The sequence below is a fragment of the Mesoplodon densirostris genome, chromosome 4 (genome assembly GCF_025265405.1).
Source record: "Mesoplodon densirostris isolate mMesDen1 chromosome 4, mMesDen1 primary haplotype, whole genome shotgun sequence".
In the NCBI taxonomy this organism is placed as follows: Eukaryota; Metazoa; Chordata; class Mammalia; order Artiodactyla; family Ziphiidae; genus Mesoplodon; species Mesoplodon densirostris.
Window position 1 is genome coordinate 112,953,197 of NC_082664.1, and position 16,785 is coordinate 112,969,981.

Below are 16,785 nucleotides of genomic sequence, written 5' to 3' on the forward strand. Positions count from 1 at the left end.
GGGTTTTGAAATAGGCCACGGACTTCCTCTCTTCCACAGCCAAGCCTTCTGACCAACGCAAAAACCCCTGACGAGACCTGATTTCCGACCGTGGGTGTAACATATAGATGGACCCAGAAATCCTGCAACCTAGTAGAATATGTAATGTGCACTTGGGGCCACTCCCATCATTTTTAGGAGCAAGGAAACCTCCTATGGGCGGGCCGACCTGCGACTGGCTACAGGCAAGATGCAGCCCGGCACCTCTCAAGGGGCTAACGAAATTCGGCCCAACTGCCAATTGTTGCCAACTATGCAAAATCACTTTGCGAGGACCCATGGGAATGCCCACCACAGGAAGTGGTGGGCTTCAGTAACCAAGACCCACGTTCAAACCCCACTGCGGAAACTAGGCTAGCTTCCCAGGCACATGTTGCCAGCATCCAGCCACCAGGTTTGGCGGCCCTGAACCCGGAGGAAACACTCAAATTCTTGACAGTGTTGTCCTACATGCCCTCCTCCTCCCCACCAGGTAAGTTGAACCTACTGGAAGCCACAGACATCATTCAAACATGGGGCCACTCTATATCAGGGATGGCAGACCGCAAACACAACCACTTTGATGACACTGACCATACCCCATGCATCCTGGCACTTCTTCACTGACAGAGTGACACTACCGAAAACCTCACAGAGATCAAAGGCACTCTCCCCGAGGACCACAGACCGATTTCCAATAGAAGAACTCTGCTTCGTGAGGGGACCTGCAAGCTTCAAAGGGCACAGTGGCTGTCCACGGCAGCGCACCTGGCATCAGAACACTGAACGCATCTCTGCTCCGCCAACGGACTGCTCCAGATAAACCACTAGCTATCCAAAACTCCTGCGTGCCACAAGGGCTGGCCGCATCATGCCCTCTCGGAGAAACACTTTCGCTTTGCACATTCCCAAACAAGGAAACAAAGTGGCCAAAGGGCACGTTCGCATAAACCAAATACCCGCAAGGTGAGCGGCACAGACGCTTCAACATGTCTAACTTCTCAGCGTCCCGCAAGACACCCTTTGGGCGACATTCCTCCTGCAAAGGGATCACAACTCTACACAGGTTAAGTACGTAACCGCATCCTCATGTACTGCCAAAGCCATCCTCTTCGTGGGCAGCTGATGCCAGCACATCACAAACAGGACGCATTCTTGGGAAGACGTGGGCAGCTCCTGCAACCCAATCATGACAGCCCATCCCACGACATCACACAGGACATGTCCACATGATGCCTTGCCACCTTCTGCAGGCCAGCAGCCACCACGCAGGCTTCAATGCAGCACTCGGTCCTAACCCCACTCCACGATGACCCACTTAGTGCCAAAACTCTGTCGGGATCTGCAGTGGAGTAGCCGACATGGGCAATACCTAGCCCTAATCCATCAGCTCCCTTCCGTTGAAGACCAACCCCAGCCCACACCCACCGACTGCTCCATCCCCACCGGGCACTAAAGAACTTCAACGCGCCAAAACAAATGACAGGGAGGGACACAGGCCTGGCCTGAGGCTCCAGGCTCCAACCAGGGACGCTTCCTCATTTTGGCTTCCAGAAATAGCCCCCGAAGCTGCATGCACAAACGAGATCCTGGCCAAAGCCCACCTTTCCAAGCTGCAAGCTTACTTGGCCTACACCAGCATGCACTCCGACTCTGAAGACCAGCAGGAGAGCCTTCCACCTCGCATGCCCTCAACGGTCTTTCAGCAGGGACCTAATATGCATAGATGACCCAGCTTATGGGCAGACACAGTGGACCCCCAGATAGGAGGACCTCGAATTCTGGAACCCTGGTGTGTGTTTGCATGCAGGTCAGAAGGGGACGCTGGCCCTCACTCCTCATTCTCCCCTACCCCCGAGAGACGAAACGTGCTGGACCTCAGATTCGATGAGGAGACGGTAGAGTGTTCTCACTCATTTTGTTCAGATTTTCCAAGGAATGCATACAAGGGTGTCATCATCGATCCAAGCACAGGCTGGGATGCTGCAGAACACAACCGGGCATGCCGTGGTCGTCTGAAGAGGAGAGATGACCTCGGAGTACTCCAAAACCCTGGGGGATACACAGCCAGCAGGCCACTCAGAAAGAGCAACAGTCAATCCACTCTTGCAGCCACTGGGACCATCTGAGGAAAACCTGATATACAATGGCACATCTTAGGGTGGGTGAAAGCCTACCTTCCTGAGTTAGACAGACCCACGCGTAGCATCATGCCCCCGCGTCATGTTTCCACTTTTCTGTAGCACCTGCAGTCATCAGCCAATGCGTAGTTCTTCTTGTCTTTGCCGACGGCCAGCCTCGTCCAGCAGCTGCACCTGATAACTGGACATAAATCAGGCAGGCTTCAGAATTGGACCGGTGTACTCAGAGATCATGATTCATGAGAATTTTTACCTGGGCTTGAGCTCGGACCCTGCCTCCCAAGGACGTCTACCTTCACAGAGAACTCAATGTTTGTCTGACAGCACGACTGCAGGAAGTAAGGCGTGTACGATGGCCGGTACGTGAGAGGGTATATTTTTGTTTTCACGCATGTGCGCGTGTGTGACTGTTACTGCACACGAGGACGCACTTGTGGGCTTCTTTGTGTGCCTCTGAATCCGCATCATGCTCCCTGTGTGTCCCTGTGGCCCTCTCCTGAGACCTCGAACCATAAAAGCCAGAGTTAATACACAGCGTCCTGGCTTTGGACCCCCCCACTGAATGGAGAAAGACCTCTTCAAGCTTCAACAGACTGAATGTGAACTTTGAAACCCAGTGGGTTTTGAAATAGGCCACGGACTTCCACTCTTCCACAGCCAAGCCTTCTGACCAACGCAAAAACACCTGACGAGACATGCTTTCCGACCGTGGGTGTAACATATAGATGGACCCAGAAATCCTGCAACCTAGTAGAATATGTAATGTGCACTTGGGGCCACTCCCATCATTTTTAGGAGCAAGGAAACCTCCTATGGGCGGGCCGACCTGCGACTGGCTACAGGCAAGATGCAGCCCGTCACCTCTCAAGGGGCTAACGAAATTCGGCCCAACTGCCAATTGTTGCCAACTATGCAAAATCACTTTGCGAGGACCCATGGGAATGCCCACCACAGGAAGTGGTGGGCTTCAGTTACAAAGACCCACGTTGAAACCCCACTGCGGAAACTAGGCTAGCTTCCCAGGCACATGTTGCCAGCACCCAGCCACCAGGTTTGGCGGCCCTGAACCCGGAGGAAACACTCAAATTCTTGACAGTGTTGTCCTACATGACCTCCTCCTGCCCACCGGGTAAGTCGAACCTACTGGAAGCCACAGGCATCATTCAAACACGGGGTCACTCTATACCAGGGATGGCAGACCGCAAACACTACTGCTTTGATGACACTGAACATACCACATACATCCTGGCACTTCTTCACTGACAGAGTGACACTACCGAGAACCTCCCAGAGATCAAAGGCACTCTCCCCGAGGACCACAGACCGATTTCCAATGGAAGAACTCTGCTTCGTGAGGGGACCTGCAAGCTTCAAAGGGCACAGTGGCTGTCCACGGCAGCGCACCTGGCATCAGAACACTGAACGCATCTCTGCTCCGCCAACGGACTGCTCCAGATAAACCACTGGCTATCCAAAACTCCTGCGTGCCACAAGGGCTGGCCGCATCATGCCCTCTCGGAGAAACACTTTCGCTTTGCACATTCCCAAACAAGGAAACAAATTGGCCAAAGGGCATGTTCGCATAACCCAAATAACCCCAAGGTGAGCGGCACAGACGCTTCAACATGTCTAACTTCTCGGCGTCCCGCAAGACACCCTTTGGGCGACATTCCTCCGGCAACGGGACCACAACTCTACGCAGGTTAAGTACGTAAGCGCATCCTCATGTACTGCCAAAGCCATCCCCTTCGTGGGCAGCTGATGCCAGCACATCACGAACAGGACGCATTCTTGGGAAGACGTGGCCAGCTCCTGCAACCCAATCATGACAGCCCATCCCACGACATCGCACAGGACATGTCCTCATGATGCCTTGCCATCTTCTGCAGGCCAGCAGCCACCACGCAGGCTTCAATGCAGCACTCGGTCCTAACCCCACTCCACGATGACCCACTTCGTGTCAAAACTCTGTCTGGATCTGCAGTGGAGTAGCCGACATGGGCAATACCTAGCCCTAATCCATCAGCTCCCTTCCGTTGAAGACCAACCCCAGCCCACACCCACCCACTGCTCCATCCCCACCGGGCACTAAAGAACTTCAACGCGCCAAACAAATGACAGGGAGGGACACAGGCCTGGCCTGAGGCTCCAGGCTACAACCAGGGACGCTTCCTCATTTTGGCTTCCAGAAATAGCCCCCGAAGCTGCATGCACAAACGTGATCCTGGCCAAAGCACACCTTTCCAAGCTGCAAGCATACTGGGCCTACACCAGCATGCACTCCGACTCTGAAGACCAGCAGGTGAGCCTTCCCCCTCGCATGCCCTCAACGGTCTTTCAGCAGGGACCTAATATGCGTAGACGACCCAGCTTATGGGCAGACACAGTGGACCCCCAGATAGGAGCACCTCGAATTCTGGATACCTGGTGTGTGTTTGCATGCAGGTCAGAAGCGGACGCTAGCCCCCACTCCTCACTCTCCCCTACCCCCGAGAGACGAAACGTGCTGGACCTCAGATTCGATGAGGAGACGGTAGAGTGTTCTCACTCATTTTGTTCAGATTTTCCAAGGAATGCATTCAAGGGTGTCATCATCGATCCAAGCACAGGCTGGGACGCTGCAGAACACAACCGGGCATGCCGTGGGGGTCTGAAGAGGAGAGATGACCTCGGAGTACTCCAAAACCCTGGGGAATCCACAGCCCACAGGCCACTCAGAAAGAGCAACAGTCAATCCACTCTTGCAGCCACTGGGACCGTCTGAGGAAAACCTCATATCCAATGGCACATCTTAGGGTGGGTGAAAGCCTACCTTCCTGAGTTAGCCAGAGCTACGCGTAGAAACATGCCCCCGCATCATTTTTCCACTTTTCCTTAGCACCTGCAGTCATCAGCCAACGCGTAGGTCTTCTTGTCTTTGCCGACGGCCAGCCTCGTCCAGCACCTGCACCTGATAACTGGACATAAATCAGGCAGGCTTCAGAATTGGACCGGTGTACTCAGAGATCATGATTCATGAGAATTTTTACCTGGGCTTGAGCTCGGACCCTGCCTCCCAAGGACGTCTACCTTTACAGAGAACTCAATGTTTGTCTGACAGCACGACTGCAGGAAGTAAGGCATGTACGTTGGCCGGTACGTGAGAGGGTATATTTTTGTTTTCACGCATGTGCGCGTGTGACAGTTACTGCACACGAGGATGCACTTGTGGGCTTCTTTGTGTGCCTCTGAATCTGCATCTTGCTCTCTGTGTTTCCCTGTGGCCCTCTCCTGAGACCTCGAACCATAAAAGCCAGAGATAATACACAGCGCCCTGGATTTGGACCCCCCACTGAAAGGAGGAAGACCTCTTCAAGCTTCAACAGACTGAATGTGAACTTTGAAACCCAGTGGGTTTTGAAATAGGCCACGGACTTCCACTCTTCCACAGCCAAGCTTTCTGACCAACGCACAAACACCTGACGAGACCTGCTTTCTGACCGTGGGTGTAACATATAGATGGACCCAGAAATCCTGCAACCTAGTAGAATATGTAATGTGCACTTGGGGCCACTCCCATCATTTTTAGGAGCAAGGAAACCTCCTATGGGCGGGCCGACCTGCGACTGGCTACAGGCAAGATGCAGCCCGGCACCTCTCAAGGGGCTAACGAAATTCGGCCCAACTGCCAATTGTTGCCAACTATGCCAAATCACTTTGCAAGGACCCATGGGAATGCCCACCACAGGAAGTGGTGGGCTTCAGTAACCAAGACCCACGTTCAAACCCCACTTCACAAACTAGGCTAGCTTCCCAGGCACGTGTTGCCAGCATCCAGCCACCAGGTTTGGCGGCCCTGAACCCGGAGGAAACACTCAAATTCTTGACAGTGTTGTCCTACGTGCCCTCCACCTGCCCACCGGGTAAGTCGAAGCAACTGGAAGACACAGACATCATTCAAACACGGGGTCACTATATTCCAGAGATGGCAGACCGCAAACACGACTGCTTTGATGACACTGACCATACCCCATGCATCCTGGCACTTCTTCACTGACAGCGTGACACTACCGAGAACCTCACAGAGATCAAAGGCACTCTCCCAGAGGACCACAGACCGATTTCCAATGGAAGAACTCTGCTTCGCGAGGGGACCTGCAAGCTTCAAAGGGCACAGTGGCTGTCCACGGCTGCGCACCTGGCATCGGAACACTGAACGCATCTGTGCTCCGCCAAAGGACTGCTCCAGATAAGCCACTAGCTATCCAAAACTACTGAGTGCCACAAGGGCTGGCCGCATCATGCCCTCTCGGAGAAACACTTTCGCTTTGCACATTCCCAAACAAGGAAACAAAGTGGCCAAAGGGCATGTTCGCATAACCCAAATACCCGCAAGGTGAGCGGCACAGACGCTTCAACATGTCTAACTTCTCGGTGTCCCGCAAGACACCTTTTGGGCGACATTCCTCCGGCAACGGGATCACAACTCTACGCAGGTTAAGTACGTAACCGCATCCTCATATACTGCCAAAGCCATCCCCTTCGTGGGCAGCTGATGCCAGCACATCACGAACAGGACACATTCTTGGGAAGAGGTGGCCAGCTCCTACAACCCAAAAATCACAGCCCATCCCACGACATCACACAGGACATGTCCTCATGATGACTTGCCATCTACTGCAGGCCAGCAGCCACCACGTAGGCTTCAATGCAGCACTCGGTCCTAACCCCACTCCACGATGACCCACTTAGTGCCAAAACTCTGTCGGGAGCTGCAGTGGAGTAGCCAACATGGGCAATACCTAGCCCTAATCCATCAGCTCCCTTCCGTTGAAGACCAACCCCAGCCCACACCCAACCACTGCTCCATCCCCACCGGGCACTAAAGAACTTCAACGCGCCAAAACAAATGACAGGGAGGGACACAGGCCTGGCCTGAGGCTCCAGGCTCCAACCAGGGACGCTTCCTCATTTTGGCTTCCAGAAATAGCCCCCGAAGCTGCATGCACAAACGTGATCCTGACCAAAGCACACCTTTCCAAGCTGCAAGCTTACTGGGGCTACACCAGCACGCACTCCGACTCTGAAGACCAGCAGGAGAGCCTTCCCCCTCGCATGCCCTCAACGGTCTTTCAGCAGGGACCTAATATGTGTAGATGATCCAGCTTATGGGCAGACACAGTGGACCCCCAGATAGGAGGACCTCGAATTCTGGAACCCTGGTGTGTGTTTGCATGCAGGTCAGAAGGGGACGCTGGCCCTCACTCCTCACTCTCCCCTAGCCCCGAGAGACGAAACGTGCTGGACCTCAGATTCGATGAGGAGACGGTAGAGTGTTCTCACTCATTTTGTTCAGATTTTCCAAGGAATGCATACAAGGGTGTCATCATCGAACCAAGCACAGGCTGGGACGCTGCAGAACACAACCAGGCATGCCGTGGGGGTCTGAAGAGGAGAGATGACCTCGGAGTACTCCAAAACCCTGGGGAATCCACAGCCCTCAGGCCACTCAGAAAGAGCAACAGTCAATCCACTCTTGCAGCCACAGGGACCGTCTGAGGAAAACCTCATAACCAATGGCACATCTTAGGGTGGGTGAAAGCCTACCTTCCTGAGTTAGCCAGAGCCAGGCGTAGAAACATGCCCCCGCGTCATGTTTCCACTTTTCCTTAGCACCTGCAGTCATCAGCCAACGCGGAGTTCTTCTTGTCTTTGCCGACGGCCAGCCTCGTCCAGCAGCTTCACCTGAGAACTGGACATAAATCAGGCAGGCTTCAGAATTGGACCGGTGTACTCAGAGATCATGATTCATGAGAATTTTTACCTGGGCTTGAGCTCGAACCCTGCCTCCCAAGGACGTCTACCTTTACAGAGAACTCAATGTTTGTCTGACAGCATGAGTGCAGGAAGTAAGGCGTGTACGTTGCCCTGTACGTGAGAGGGTATATTTTTGTTTTCACGCATGTGCGCGTGTGACTGTTACTGCACACGAGGACGCACTTGTGGGCTTCTTTGTGTGCCTCTGAATCTGCATCTTGCTCTCTGTGTTTCCCTGTGGCCCTCTCCTGAGACCTCGAACCATAAAAGCTAATGTTTATACACAGCGCCCTGGATTTGGACACCCCACTGAAAGGAGGAAGACCTCTTCAAGCTTCAACAGACTGAATGTGAACTCTGAAACCCAGGGGGTTTTGAAATAGGCCACGGACTTCCACTCTTCCACAGCCAAGCCTTCTGACCAACGCAAAAACACCTGACGAGACCTGCTTTCCGACCGTGGGTGTAACATATAGATGGACCCAGAAATCCTGAAACCTAGTAGAATATGTAATGTGCACTTGGGGCCACTCCCATCATTTTTAGGAGCAAGGAAACCTCCTATGGGTGGGCCGACCTGCGACTGGCTACAGGCAAGATGCAGCCCGGCACCTCTCAAGGGGCTAACGAAATTCGGCCCAACTGCCAATTGTTGCCAACTATGCCAAATCACTTTGCGAGGACCCATGGGAATGCCCACCACAGGAAGTGGTGGGCTTCAGTAACCAGAGACCCACGTTCAAACCCCACTGCGGAAACTAGGCTAGCTTCCCAGGCACGTGTTGCCAGCATCCAGCCACCAGGTTTGGCGGCCCTGAACCCGGAGGAAACACTCAAATTCTTGACAGTGTTGTCCTACGTGCCCTCCTCCTGCCCACAGGGTAAGTCGAACCTACTGGAAGCCACAGACATCATTCAAACACGGGGTCACTCTATACCAGGGATGGCAGACCGCAAACACGACTGCTTTGATGACACTGACCATACCCCATGCATCCTGGCACTTCTTCACTGACAGAGTGACACTACCGAGAACCTCCCAGAGATCAAAGGCACTCTCCCCGAGGACCACAGACCGATTTCCAATGGAAGGACTCTGCTGCACGAGGGGACCTGCAAGCTTCAAAGGGCACAGTGGCTGTCCACGGCTGCGCACCTGGCATCGGAACACTGAACGCATCTCTGCTCCGCCAACGGACTGCTCCAGATAAACAACTAGCTATCCAAAACTCCTGCGTGCCACAAGGGCTGGCCGCATCATGCCCTCTCGGAGAAACACTTTCGCTTTGCACATTCCCAAACAAAGAAATAAAGTGGCCAAAGGGCATGTTCGCATAACCCAAATACCCCCAAGGTGAGCGGCACAGACGCTTCAACATGTCCAACTTCTCGGCATCCCGCAAGACACCCTTTGGGCGACATTCCTCCGGCAACGGGATCACAACTCTACGCTGGTTAAGTACGTAACCGCATCCTCATGTACTGCCAAAGCCATCCCCTTCGTGGGCAGCTGATGCCAGCACATCACGAACAGGATGCATTCTTGGAAAGACGTGGCCAGCTCCTGCAACCCAATCATGACAGCCCATCCCACGACATCACACAGGACATGTCCTCATGATGCCTTGCCATCTTCTGCAGGACAGCAGCCACCACGCAGGCTTCAAAGCAGCACTCGGTCCTAACCCCACTCCACGATGACCCACTTAGTGCCAAAACTCTGTCGGGATCTGCAGTGGAGTAGCCGACATGGGCAATACCTAGCCCTAATCCATCAGCTCCCTTCCGTTGAAGACCAACCCCAGCCCACACCCAACCACTGCTCCATCCCCACCGGGCACTAAAGAACTTCAATGCGCCAAAACAAATGACTAGGAGGGACACAGGCCTGGCCTGAGGCTCCAACCAGGGACGCTTCCTCATTTTGGCTTCCAGAAATAGCCCCCGAAGCTGCATGCACAAATGTGATCCTGGCCAAAGCACACCTTTCCAAGCTGCAAGCTTCCTGGGCCTGCACCAGCACGCACTCCGACTCTGAAGACCAGCAGGAGAGCCTTCCACCTCGCATGCCCTCAACGGTCTTTCACCAGGGACCTAATATGCGTAGATGACCCAGCTTATGGGCAGACACAGTGGACCCACAGATAGGAGCACCTCGAATTCTGGAACCCTGGTGTGTGTTTGCATGCATGTCAGAAGGGGATGCTGGCACTCACTCCTCACTCTCCCCTACCCCCGAGAGACGAAAAATGCTGGACCTCAGATTCGATGAGGAGACGGTAGAGTGTTCTCACTCATTTTGTTCAGATTTTCCAAGGAATGCATACAAGGGTGTCATCATCGATCCAAGCACAGGCTGGGATGCTGCAGAACACAACCGGGCATGCCGTGGGGGTCTGAAGAGGAGAGATGACCTCGGAGTACTCCAAAACCCTGGGGAATCCACAGCCCTCAGGCCACTCAGAAAGAGCAACAGTCAATCCACTCTTGCAGCCACTGGGACCGTCTGAGGAAAACCACATATCCAATGGCACATCTTAGGGTGGGTGAAAGCCTACCTTCCTGAGTTAGCCAGAGCCACGCGTAGCAACATGCCCCCGCATCATTTTTCCTCTTTTCCTCAGCACCAGCAGTCATCAGCCAACGCGTAGGTCTTCTTGTCTTTGCCGACGGCCAGCCTCGTCCAGCAGCTGCACCTGAGAACTGGACATAAATCAGGCAGGCTTCAGAATTGGACCGGTGTACTCAGAGATCATGATTCATGAGAATTTTTACCTGGGCTTGAGCTCGGACACTGCCTCCCAAGGACGTCTACCTTTACAGAGAACTCAATGTTTGTCTGACAGCACGACTGCAGGAAGTAAGGTGTGTACCTTGGCTCGTACGTGAGAGGGTATATTTTTGTTTTCACGCATGTGCGCTTGTGTGACTGTTACTGCACTCGAGGACACGCTTGTGGGCGTCTTTGTGTGCCCCTGAATCCGCACCTTGCTCTCTGTGTGTCCCTGTGGCCCTCTCCTGAGACCTCGACCCATAAAAGCCAGAGTTTATACGCAGCGTCCTGGATTTGGACCCCCACACTGAATGGAGAAAGACCTCTTCAAGCTTCAACAGACTGAATGTGAACTTTGAAACCCAGGGGGTTTTGAAATAGGCCACGGACTTCCACTCTTCCACAACCAAGCCTTCTGACCAATGCACAAACACCTGACGAGACCTGCTTTCCGACAGTGGGTGTAACATATAGATGGACCCAGAAATCCTGCAACCTAGTAGAATATGTAATGTGCACTTGGGGCCACTCCCATCATTTTTAGGACCAAGGAAACCTCCTATGGGCGGGCCAACCTGCGACTGGCTACAGGCAAGGGGAAGCCCGTCACCTCTCAAGGGGCTAACGAAATTCGGCCCAACTGCCAATTGTTGCCAACTATGCCAAATCACTTTGCGAGGACCCATGGGAATGCCCACCACAGGAAGTGGTGGGCTTCAGTAACCAAGACCCACGTTCAAACCCCACTGCGGAAACTAGGCTAGCTTCCCAGGCATGTGTTGCCAGCATCCAGCCACCAGATTTGGCGGCCCTGAACCCGGAGGAAACACTCAAATTCTTGACAGTGTTGTCCTACGTGCCCTCCTCCTGCCCACCGGGTAAGTCGAACCCACTGGAAGCCACAGACATCATTCAAACACGGGGTCACTGTATACCAGGGATGGCAGACTGCAAACACGACTGCTTTGATGACACTGACCATACCCCATGCATCCTGGCACTTCTTCACTGACAGAGTGACACTACCGAGAACCTCACAGAGATCAAAGGCACTCTCCCCGAGGACCAGAGACCGATTTCCAATGGAAGAACTCTGCTTCGCGAGGGGACCTGCAAGCTTCAAAGGGCACAGTGGCTGTCCACGGAAGCGCACCTGGCATCGGAACACTGAACGCATCTCTGCTCCGCCAACGGACTGCTCCAGATAAACCACTAGCTATCCAAAACTCCTGCCTGCCACAAGGGCTAGCCGCATCATGACCTCTTGGAGAAACACTTTCGCTTTGCAGATTCCCAAACAAGGAAACAAAGTGGCCAAAGAGCATGTTCGCATAACTCAAATAACCCCAATGTGAGAGGCACAGAGGCTTCAACATATCTAACTTCTTGGCGTCCCGCAAGACACCCTTTGGGTGACATTCTTCCGGCAACGGGATCACAACTCTACGCAGGTTAAGTACGTAACCGCATCCTCACATACTGCCAAAGCCATCCCCTTCGTGGGCAGCTGATGCCAGCACATCACGAACAGGACGCATTCTTGGGAAGACGTGGCCAGCTCCTGCAACCCAATCATGACAGCCCATCCCACGACATCACACCGGACACTGTCATCATGATGCCTTGCCATCTTCTGCAGGCCAGCAGCCACCACGCAGGCTTCAATGCAGCACTCGGTCCTAACCCCACTCCACGATGACCCACTTAGTGCCAAAACTCTGTCGGGATCTGCAATGGAGTAGCCGACATGGGCAATACCTAGCCCTAATCCATCAGCTCCCTTCCGTTGAAGACCAACCCGAGCCCACACCCACCCATTGCTCCATCCCCACCGGGCACTAAAGGACTTCAACGCGTCAAAACAAATGACGGGGAGGGACACCGTCCTGGCCTGAGGCTCCAGGCTCCAACCAGGGACGCTTCCTCATTTTGGCTTCCAGAAATAGCCCCCGAAGCTGCATGCACAAATGTGATCCTGGCCAAAGCACACCTTTCCAAGCTGCAAGCTTACTGGGCCTACACCAGCACGCACTCCGACTCTGAAGACCAGCAGGAGAGCCTTCCCCCTCGCATGCCCTCAACGGTCTTTCAGCAGGGACCTAATATGCGTAGATAACCCCGCTTAAGGGCAGACACAGTGGACCCCCAAATAGGAGCACCTCGATTTCTGCAACCCTGGTGTGTGTTTGCATGCAGGTCAGAAGGGGACGCAGGCCGTCACTCCTCACTCTCCCCTACCCCCGAGAGACGAAACGTGCTGGACCTCAGATTCGATGAGGAGACGGTAGAGTGTTCTCACTCATTTTGTTCAGATTTTCCAAGGAATGCATACAAGGGGGTCATCATCGATCCAACCACAGGCTGGGACGCTGCACAACACAACTGGGCATGCCGTGCGGGTCTGAAGAGGAGAGATGACCTCGGAGTACTCCAAAACCCTGGGGAATCCACAGCCCTCAGGCCACTCAGAAAGAGCAACAGTTAATCCACTCTTGCAGCCACTGGGACCATCTGGGGAAAACCTCATATCCAATGGCACATCTTAAGGTGGTTGAAAGCCTACCTTCCTGAGTTAGCCAGAGCCACGCATAGCAACATGCCCCCGCGTCATGTTTCCACTTTTCCTTAGCACCTGCAGTCATCAGCCAACGCGTAGGTCTTCTTGTCTTTGCCGACGGCCAGCCTCGTCCAGCAGCTGCACCTGAGAACTGGACATAAATCAGGCAGGCTTCAGAATTGGACCAGTGTACTCAGAGATCATGATTCATGAGAAATTTTACCTGGGCTTGAGCTCGAACCCTGCCTCCCAAGGACGTCTACCTTTACAGAGAACTCAATGTTTGTCTGACAGAACGACTGCAGGAAGTAAGGTGTGTACCTTGGCTGGTACGTGAGAGGGTATATTTTTGTTTTCACGCATGTGCACGTTTGTGACTGTTACTGCACACGAGGACGCGCTTGTGGGCGTCTTTGTGTGCCTCTGAATCCGCACCTTGCTCTCTGTGTGTCCCTGTGGCCCTCTCCTGAGACCTCGAACCATAAAAGCCAGAGTTTATACACAGCGTCCTGATTTGGACCCCCCCCACCCCCACTGAATGGAGAAAGACCTCTTCAAGCTTCAACAGACTGAATGTGAACTTTGAAACCCAGGGGGTTTTGAAATAGGCCACGGACTTCCACTCTTCCACAACCAAGCCTTCTGACCAATGCACAAACACCTGACGAGACCTGCTTTCCGACAGTGGGTGTAACATATAGATGGACCCAGAAATCCTGCAACCTTGTAGAATATGTAATGTGCACTTGAGGCCACTCCGATCATTTTTAGGAGCAAGGAAAACTCCTATGGGCGGGCCGACCTGCGACTGGCTACAGGCAAGATGCAGCCCGGCACCTCTCAAGGGGCTAACGAAATTCGGCCCAACTGCCAATTGTTGCCAACTATGCCAAATCACTTTGCGAGGACCCATGGGAATGCCCACCACAGGAAGTGGTGGGCTTCAGTAATCAAGACACACGTTCAAACCACACTGCGGAAACTAGGCTAGCTTCCCAGGCACGTGTTGCCAGCATCCAGCCACCAGGTTTGGCGGCCCTGAACCCGGAGGAAACACTCAAATTCTTGACAGTGTTGTCCTACGTGCCCTCCTCCTGCCCACCGGGTAAGTCGAACCTACTGGAAGCCACAGACATCATTCAAACACGGGGTCACTGTATACCAGGGATGGCAGACTGCAAACACGACTGCTTTGATGACACTGACCATACGCCATGCATCCTGGCACTTCTTCACTGACAGAGTGACACTACCGAGAACCTCACAGAGATCAAAGGCACTCTCCCCGAGGACCAGAGACCGATTTCCAATGGAAGAACTCTGCTTCGCGAGGGGACCTGCAAGCTTCAAAGGGCACAGTGGCTGTCCATGGCAGCGCACCTGGCATGGGAACACTGAATGCATCTCTGCTCCGCCAACGGACTGCTCCAGATAAACCACTAGCTATCCAAAACTCCTGCGTGCCACAAGGGCTAGCCACATCATGCCCTCTTGGAGAAACACTTTCGCTTTGCACATTCCCAAACAAGGAAACAAAGTGGCCAAAGGGCATGTTCGCATAACCCAAATAACCCCAAGGTGAGCGGCACAGAGGCTTCAACATATCTAACTTCTTGGCGTCCCGCAAGACACCCTTTGGGCGACATTCCTCCGGCAACGGGATCACAACTCTACGCAGGTTAAGTACGTAACCGCATCCTCACGTACTGCCAAAGCCATCCCCTTCGTGGGCAGCTGATGCCAGCACATCACGAACAGGATGCATTCTTGGGAAGACGTGGCCAGCTCCTGCAACCCAATCATGACAGCCCATCCCACGACATCACACAGGACATGTCCTCATGATGCCTTGCCATCTTCTGCAGGCCAGCAGCCACCACGCAGGCTTCAATGCAGCACTCGGTCCTAACCCCACTCCACGATGACCCACTTAGTGCCAAAACTCTGTCGGGATCTGCAGTGGAGTAGCCGACATGGGCAATACCTAGCCCTAATCCATCAGCTCCCTTCCGTTGAAGACCAACCCCAGCCCACACCCACCCACTGCTCCATCCCCACCGGGCACTAAATGACTTCAACGCGTCAAAACAAATGACGGGGAGGGACACAGGCCTGGCCTGAGGCTCCAGGCTCCAACCAGGGACGCTTCCTCATTTTGGCTTCCAGAAATAGCCCCCGAAGCTGCATGCACAAATGTGATCCTGGCCAAAGCACACCTTTCCAAGCTGCAAGCTTACTGGGCCTACACCAGCACGCACTCCGACACTGAAGACCAGCAGGAGAGCCTTCCCCCTCGCATGCCCTCAACGGTCTTTTAGCAGGGACCTAATATGCGTAGATGACCCAGCTTATGGGCAGACACAGTGGACCCCCAGATAGGAGCACCTCGAATTCTGGAACCCTGGTGTGTGTTTGCATGCAGGTCAGAAGGGGACGCTGGCCCTCACTCCTCACTCTCCCATACCCCCGAGAGACGAAACGTGCTGGACCTCAGATTCGATGAGGAGACGGTAGAGTGTTCTCACTCATTTTGTTCAGATTTTCCAAGGAATGCATACAAGGGTGTCATCATCGATCCAAGCACAGGCTGGGACGCTGCAGAACACAACCGGGCATGCCGTGGGGGTCTGAAGAGGAGAGATGACCTCGGAGTACACCAAAACCCTGGGGAATCTACAGCCCTCAGGCCACTCAGAAAGAGCAACAGTCAATCCACTCTTGCAGCCACTGGGACCGTCTGAGGAAAACCTCATATCCAATGGCACATCTTAGGGTGGGTGAAAGCCTACCTTCCTGAGTTAGCCAGAGTCACGCGTAGCAACATGCCCCCGCGTCATGTTTCCACTTTTCCTTAGCACCTGCAGTCATCAGCCAACACGTAGGTCTTCTCGTCTTTGCCGACGGCCAGCCTCGTCCAGCAGCTGCACCTGAGAACTGGACATAAATCAGGCAGGCTTCAGAATTGGACCGGTGTACTCAGAGATCATGATTCATGAGAATTTTTACCTGGGCTTGAGCTCGGACCCTGTCTCCCAAGGATGTCTACCTTTACAGAGAACTCAATGTTTGTCTGACAGCACGACTGCAGGAAATAAGGCGTGTACGTTGGCCGGTACGTGAGAGGGTATATTTTTGTTTTCACGCATGTGCGCGTGTGTGACTGTTACTGCACACGAGAACGCGCTTGTGGGCGTCTTCGTGTGCCTCTGAATCCGCATCTTGCTCTCTGTGTGTCCCTGTGGCCCTCTCCTGAGACCTCGAACCATAAAAGCCAGAGTTTATACACAGCGTCCTGGATTTGGAACCCCCAACTGAATGGAGAAAGACCTCTTCAAGCTTCAACAGACTGAATGTGAACTTTGAAACCCAGGGGGTTTTGAAATAGGCCACGGACTTCCACTCTTCCACAACCAAGCCTTCTGACCAACGCACAAACACCTGACGAGACCTGCTTTCCGACCGTGGGTGTAACATATAGATGGACCCAGAAATCCTGCAAC

The 16,785-nt window shown here is 53.7% G+C and overlaps 6 non-coding genes across 6 annotated transcripts; all 6 read right to left on the reverse strand.

The window, feature by feature from the left end:
- Window positions 1–1,891: 1,891 nt before the first annotated feature.
- Window positions 1,892–1,984, reverse strand: LOC132489910 (small nucleolar RNA SNORD116). Its single transcript, XR_009532277.1, has one exon. It is a non-coding gene; the product is annotated as a small nucleolar RNA SNORD116 (small nucleolar RNA).
- A 2,683-nt stretch (window positions 1,985–4,667) lies between these two features.
- On the reverse strand, window positions 4,668–4,760 carry LOC132490064 (small nucleolar RNA SNORD116). The gene has a single exon (XR_009532427.1). It is a non-coding gene; the product is annotated as a small nucleolar RNA SNORD116 (small nucleolar RNA).
- A 2,681-nt stretch (window positions 4,761–7,441) lies between these two features.
- LOC132489518 (small nucleolar RNA SNORD116) lies at window positions 7,442–7,534 on the reverse strand. Its single transcript, XR_009531926.1, has one exon. It is a non-coding gene; the product is annotated as a small nucleolar RNA SNORD116 (small nucleolar RNA).
- Window positions 7,535–10,209: 2,675 nt separating this feature from the next.
- LOC132489911 (small nucleolar RNA SNORD116) lies at window positions 10,210–10,302 on the reverse strand. Its single transcript, XR_009532278.1, has one exon. It is a non-coding gene; the product is annotated as a small nucleolar RNA SNORD116 (small nucleolar RNA).
- A 2,685-nt stretch (window positions 10,303–12,987) lies between these two features.
- LOC132490067 (small nucleolar RNA SNORD116) lies at window positions 12,988–13,080 on the reverse strand. The gene has a single exon (XR_009532430.1). It is a non-coding gene; the product is annotated as a small nucleolar RNA SNORD116 (small nucleolar RNA).
- A 2,690-nt stretch (window positions 13,081–15,770) lies between these two features.
- On the reverse strand, window positions 15,771–15,863 carry LOC132489912 (small nucleolar RNA SNORD116). The gene has a single exon (XR_009532279.1). It is a non-coding gene; the product is annotated as a small nucleolar RNA SNORD116 (small nucleolar RNA).
- Window positions 15,864–16,785: the final 922 nt, after the last annotated feature.